This window comes from Aethalodelphis obliquidens, unplaced genomic scaffold (genome assembly GCF_003676395.1).
Source record: "Aethalodelphis obliquidens isolate GAN/ISIS:26980383/991018 unplaced genomic scaffold, ASM367639v1 scaffold9, whole genome shotgun sequence".
NCBI lineage: Eukaryota > Metazoa > Chordata > Mammalia > Artiodactyla > Delphinidae > Aethalodelphis > Aethalodelphis obliquidens.
The window spans coordinates 25,389,854-25,396,546 of NW_020837953.1; the positions used below are offsets into that span (position 1 = coordinate 25,389,854).

The window sequence follows — 6,693 nt, forward strand, 5'->3', positions numbered from 1 at the left end:
TCTATTCTGATGGTTGTCTTTTCATCTTGTTTATGGTTTCCTTTGCTATGCAAAAGCTTTTAAGTTTCATTAAGTCCCATTTGTTTATTTTTGTTTTTATTTCTATTTCTCTAGGAGGTGGGTCAAAAAGGATCTTGCTGTGATTTATGTCATAGAGTGTTCTGCCTATGTTTTTCTCTAAGAGTTTGATAGTGTCTGACCTTACATTTAGGTCTTTAATCTATGTTGAGTTTATTTTTGTGTATGGTGTTAGGGAGTGTTCTAATTTCATTCATGTATATGTAGCTGTCCAGTTTTCCCAGCACCACTTATTGAAGAGGCTGTCTTTTCTCCATTGTATATTCTTGCCTCCTTTATCAAAGATAAGGTGACCATATGTGCATGGGTTTATCTCTGGGCTTTCTATTCTGTCCCATTTATCTATATTTCTGTTTTTGTGCCAGTACCATACTGTCTTGATTACTGTAGCTTTGTAGTATAGTCTGAAGTCAGGGAGCCTGATTCCTCCAACTCTGTTTTTCTTTCTCAAGATTGCTTTGGCTATTTGGGGTCTTTTGTGTTTCTATACAAATTGTGAAAATTTTTGTTCTAGTTCTGTGAAAAATGCCATTGGTAGTTTGATAGGGATTGCGTTTAATCTGTATAGTCATTTTCACAATGTTGATTTTTCTAATCCAACAACATGGTATATCTCTCTATCGTTTGTATCATCTTCCCTGGTGACCGAGCTGGTGGCCGAGGACGGGAGCTGGGTGCACATGGTGGGCATGGCGCACTTCAGCGATGACAGCATAAAGGACATGGTGAAGACCATCTGGGAGGTGCAGCCTGACGTGCTGAAGGTGAACTAGTGTACACTGCTGCGTGAGGCCAAGGACATCAGCCTGGAGGAGCTGCAGTAGGCCATAAGGCAGAACGGGGTCATGTCGGAACTCATGCAGATGCTGCTGCTGAAGGTGTCCGCCCACATCACTGAGAAGCTGGGCATGGTCCCTGGAGGTGAGTTCAGGGAGGTTTTCAAGGAGGCCAGCAAGGTGCCTTTCTGCAAGTTCCACCTGGGTGACCAGCCTATCCCCATCACCTTCAAGAGGGCCATTGCCACCCTCTCCTTCTAGCAGAAGATCAAGCTGGCCTGGGGCCTATGTTTCCTGTCAGACCCTATCAGCAAGGATGATGTGGAGTGGTGCAAGCAGGACTCCCTGGAGCAGATGATGGCTGAGATGATCGGCGAGTTCCCCGACCTGCACTGCACCATCGTGTCTGAGCGGGACATCTATCTGACCTACATGCTGAGGCAGGCGGCCTGGTGCCTGGAGCTGCTGCATGCCTCTGATGCCGAGTGCAGAAAATGCGTCCCCTCTATGGTGGTGGGCATTGTGGGCATGGGCCATGTCCCTGGCATCGAGAAGAACTGGACCACTGACCTCAACATCCAGGAGACAATGATGGTCCCCCTGCTCTCCGTCTCTGGCAGAGTGTCTTGGCTGACCATGAAGGCCACCTTTTTGGGCCTCCTGGGCTACGGCCTGTACTGGATGGGGCGCCATGCCAGCAGCCTGGTTTTGTCACTGCCTGCCACCCAGTACTGCCTGCAGAGGGCCCCCGAGGCCTGGTCACACAAGTAGGAAGGACAGAGGGAGCCACCACGTCCGTCCAGGGGGCTGCCTGTGGCTGCTCCTGTGACACAGCCAAGGGGCACAGGGACTGGCCTCCTGAGGAGCTCCTGGGTGCCACCCCCCACGGGGGTCCAGCTTAGCCTCGCCTGCCCTCTCCCAACCGGCCCAAATAAAGAATTATTTCACTGTCAATAAAATAAAATAAAATAAAATAAAATAAAATAAAATAAAACTACCCTTCATCAGTGTCTTATAGTTTTCTGCATACAGGTCTTTTGTCTCCTTTGGTAGGTTTATTCCTAGGTATTTTATGCTTTTTGTTGCAATGGTAAATGGGAGTGTTTCCTTAATTTCTCTTTCAGATTTTTCATCATTAGTGTATAGGAATGCAAGAGAATTCTGTGCATTAATTTTGTACCCTGCTACTTTATCAAATTCATTGATTGTCTCTAGTAGTTTTCTAGTAACATCTTTAGGGTTCTCTATGTATAGTATCATGTCATCTGCAAACAGTGACAGTTTTACTTCTTTTCCAGTTTGGATTCCTTTTATTTCTTTTTCTTCTCTGATTGCTGTAGCTAAAACTTTCAAAAATATGTTGAATGATAGTGGTGAGAGTGGGCAACCTTGTCTTGTTCCTGATCTTAGAGGAAATGCTTTTAGTTTTTCACCATTGAGAATGATGTTGGCTGTGGATTTGTCATACATGGCCTTTATTATGTTGAGGTAAGTTCCCTCTATGCCTACTTTCTGGAGGATTTTTATCATAAATGGGTGCTGAATTTTGTGAAAAGCTTTTCCTGCATCTATTGAGATTATATATGTTTTTTATCCTTCAATTTGTTAATACGATGTACCACATTGATTGATTTGCATATATTGAAGAATCCTTGCGTTCCTGGGATAAACCCCACTTGATCATGGTGTATGATCCTTTTAATGTGCTATTGGATTCTGTTTGCTAGTATTTTGTTGAGGATTTTTGCATCTATGTTCATCAGAGCTACTGGCCTGTAGTTTTCTTTTTTGTAACATCTTTTTCTGGTTTTGGTATTAGGGTGATGGTGGCCTCATAGAAAGAGTTAGGGAGTGTTCCTCCCTGTGCTATATTTTGGAAGAGTTTGAGAAGGATAGGTGTTAGCTCTTCACTAAATATTTAATAGAATTCACCTGCAAAGTCATCTGGTCCTGGACTTTTGTTTGTTGGAAGTTTTTTTTTTTTTTTTTTTTTTTGTTGGAAGATTTTTAATCGCAGTTTCAATTTCAGTGCTTGTGATTGGTCTGTTTATATTTTCTATTTCTTCCTGGTTCAGTCTCAGAACGTTGTGTTTTTCTAAGAATTTGTCCATTTCTTCCAGGTTGTCCATTTTATTGGCATAGAGTTGCTTGTAGTAACCTCTCATGATCCTTTGTATTTCTGCAGCGTCAGTTGTTATTTCTCCTTTTTCATTTCAAATTCTGTTGATTTGAGTCTTCTCCCTTGTTTTCTTGATGAATCTGGCTAATGGTTTATCAATTTTGTTTATTGTCTCAAAGAACCAGCTTTTATTTTATTGATCTTTGCTATTGTTTCCTTCATTTCTTTTTCATTTATATCTGATCTGATCTTTATGATTTCTTTCCTTCTGCTAATTTTTTTTTTTTTGTTCTTCTTTCTCTAATTGCTTTAGGTGAAATGTTAGGTTGTTTATTTGAGATTTTCTTGTTTCTTGAGGTAGGATTGTATTGCTATAAACTTCCCTGTTAGAACTGCTTTTGCTGCATCCCATAGGTTTTGGGTCATTGTGTTTTCATTGTCATTTGTTCCTAGGTATTTTTTTATTTCTTCTTTGATTTCTTCCATGACCTCTTGGTTATTTAGTAGTGTATTGTTTAGCCTCCATGTGTTTGTATTTTTTATAATTTTTTTCCTGTAATTGATATCTAGTCTCATAGCATTGTGGTCAGAAAAGATACTTGATACCATTTCAATTTTCTTAAATTTACCAAGGCTTAATTTTTTACCCAAGATATGGTATACCCTGGAGAATGTTCCATGAGCACTTGAGAAGAAAGTGTATTCTGTTGTTTTTGGATGGAATATCCTATAAATATCAATTAAGTCCATCTTGTTTAATGTATCATTTAAAGCTTGTGTTTCCTTATTTATTTGCAGTTTGGATGATCTGTCCATTGGTGGAAGTGGGATGTTAAAGTCCCCTACTATGATTGTGTTACTGTCGATTTCCCCTTTTATGGCTGTTAGCATTTGCCTTATGTATTGAGGTGCTCCTATGTTGGGTGCATAACTATTTACAATTGTTATGTCTTCTTGGATTGGCCTCTTGATCATTATGTAGTGTCCTTCTTTGTCTCTTGTAATAGTCTTTATTTTAAAGACTATTTTGTCTAATATGAGAATTGCCACTCCAGCGTTCTTTTGATTTCCATTTGCATGGAATATCTTTTTCCATCTCTTCACTTTCAGTCTGTATGTGTCCCTAGGTCTGAAGTGGGTCTCTTGTAGACATTATATATATGGGTTTTGTTTTTGTATCCATTCAGCCAGTCTATGTCTTTTGGTTGGAGCATTTAATCCATTCACATTTATGGTAATTATCGATATGTATGTTCCTAGTACCATTTTCTTAATTGTTTTGGGTTTGTTTTTGTAGGTCTTTTCCTTCTTTTGTGTTTCCTGCCTAGAGCATTTCCTTTAACCTTTGTTGTAGAGCTGGTTTGGTGGTGCTGAATTCTCTCTCTCTTTTTTAAAAAATTTATTTATTTTATTTTTGGCTGTGTTGGGTCTTTGTTGCTGTGTGCAGGCTTTCTCTAGTTGTGGTGAGTGGGGGACTACTCTCTGTGTGGTACACGAGCTTCTCATTGTGGTGGCTTCTCTTGTTGTGGAGCACGGGATCTAGGTGCCTGGGCTTCAGTAGTTGCAGCACGTGGCCTCAGTAGTTGTGGCACACGGGCTTACTTGCTCCGCTGCATGTACAATCTTCCTGGTCCAGGGCTTAAACCCATTTCCCCTGCACTGGCAGGTGGATTCTTGACCACTGTGCCACCAGGGAAGGCCAGTGGTGCTGAATTCTCTTAACCTTTGCTTATCTGCATAGGTTTTAATTTCTCCATCGAATCTGAATGAGATCCTTGCTGGGTAGAGTAATCTTTGTTGTAGGTTTTTCCTTTCATCACTTTAAATATGTCCTGCCACTTCCTTCTGGCTTGCCAAGTTTCTGCTGAAAGATCAGCTGTTAACCTTATTGGGATTCCCTTGTATGTTATTTGTTGCTTTTCCCTTGCTGCTTTTAATATTTTTTCTTTGTATTTAATTTTTGATAGTTTGATTAATATGTGTCTTGGCGTGTTTCTCTTTGCGTTTATCCTGTATGGTACTGTCTGTGCTTCCTGGACTTGATTGACTATTTCCTTTCCCATGTCAGGGAAGTTTTTGACTATAATCTCCTCAAATATTTTCTCAGACCCTTTCTTTTTCTCTTCTTCTTCTGGAACCCCTATAATTCGAATGTTGGTGCATTTAATGTTTTCCCAGAGGTCTCTGAGATTGTCTTCAATTCTGTTTTCTTATTCTTCTCCCTGGTAGTTATTTCCACCATTTTATCTTCCAGGTCACTTATCCATTCTTCTGCCTCAGTTATTCTGCTATTGATTCCTTCTAGAGTATTTTTAATTTCAGTAAGTGTGTTGTTTGTCACTGTTTGTTCTTTAGTTCTTCTAGATCCTTGTTAAATATTTCTTGTATTTTCTCCATTCCATTTCCGAGATTTTGGATCATCTTTACTATCAGTACTCTGAATTCTTTTGCAGGTAGTTTGCCTATTTTTTCTTCATTTATTTGGTCTTGTAGGTTTTTACATTGCTCCTTCTTTTGTAACATATTGTTTTGTCATTTCATTTTTTTTTTGATGGGTGGTGCTGTGTTCCTGTCTTACTGATTGTTTGGTCTGAGACATCTAGCACTAGAGTTTGCAGGCAGTTGGATGGAGCTGGGTTAGGAACTCTTGGAGACCTCACTCCGATTAATATTCCCTGGGTTCTGAGGTTCTCTGTTAGTCCAGAAGTTTGGACTCAGAGCTCCCACCACAGGAGCTCAGACCTGACCTCTGGCCTGGGAAACAAGATCCTGCATACTTCGTGGCATGTAAAAAAAGAAAGAAAGAAAGAAAGAAAGAAAGCAGTACAATATCAAAGAATAAAAAATAAAATAAAATTAGAAAGATAGAAAATATATTAGGAAAAATAAAACTATAATTGAAACAATTGCAACAAAGTATAACAAAACCTGAACAGAAAAAAAGAAATAAATAAAGGGGTGGGGGGAAACAAACAAAACGGAGAGAGCAATAACAAAGTATAAAGAATAAAATAAAAGTAGAAAAATAAAAGATTTATTAGGAAAAATAAAAATATAAAAGAATGAGTAACAATGAATCAACAAGGTAAAACAGAACCCCAATCTAAAAGAGGAAAAAAAAAAAAAGACTTGGCTATGGGGGCAGAGTTTAGGTGGGGGTGGAACTTAGGCTGCAGCAGGACCTAGGCGGGTGGGGGGGTCACGTTTGAGCGTGGGGCAGGGCCTAGGCTCAGGACCCATGGAGCCGGAAAAGGCTCTGTGGGGCGGGGCCTAGGCGGGGCTATGTTCAAGCATGGGGCGGGGCCTCTGCTGAGGACCTGCTCAGAAGGGGAGAGGCAGCCGGTTGCAAGGAAGGCCTATGGAGTGTGGAGTTCCAGAGTTTGGAGGTAGGGCCCTGAGTGAGGGTGTGTGGGTGGGGTTTAGGCCCAGATCGTTGGAGGGGGTCTCCGAGTGTAGAGGTAGGGCCCTGGCTGGGGATATAGGGGCAGGGCTTGTGTTCTGTGTGGCAGGAGAGAGGCTCTGAGGGCAGAGGATTAGGCCCAGGATCCCAACAGGCTCCCCAGTGCCTAAATGGACAGGGAAAGCCCTGGCTGCGTTCCCTCCCCCAGGGTCTCCCCCATCGCCGCTGGACCCCAAACTGTGGGTGGGTCCTGCTGGGTATAGGAACTCCTCCCCTCCCTCAGCCATCCCTCAGGGGTGCTGTCCTGGAGGTCCAGCCGT

The 6,693-nt window shown here is 41.6% G+C and overlaps 1 pseudogene; it reads left to right on the plus strand.

Annotated features, from left to right (window-relative positions):
- Positions 1-713: 713 nt before the first annotated feature.
- LOC113621436 (traB domain-containing protein pseudogene) lies at positions 714-1,808 on the plus strand (annotated as a pseudogene).
- Positions 1,809-6,693: the final 4,885 nt, after the last annotated feature.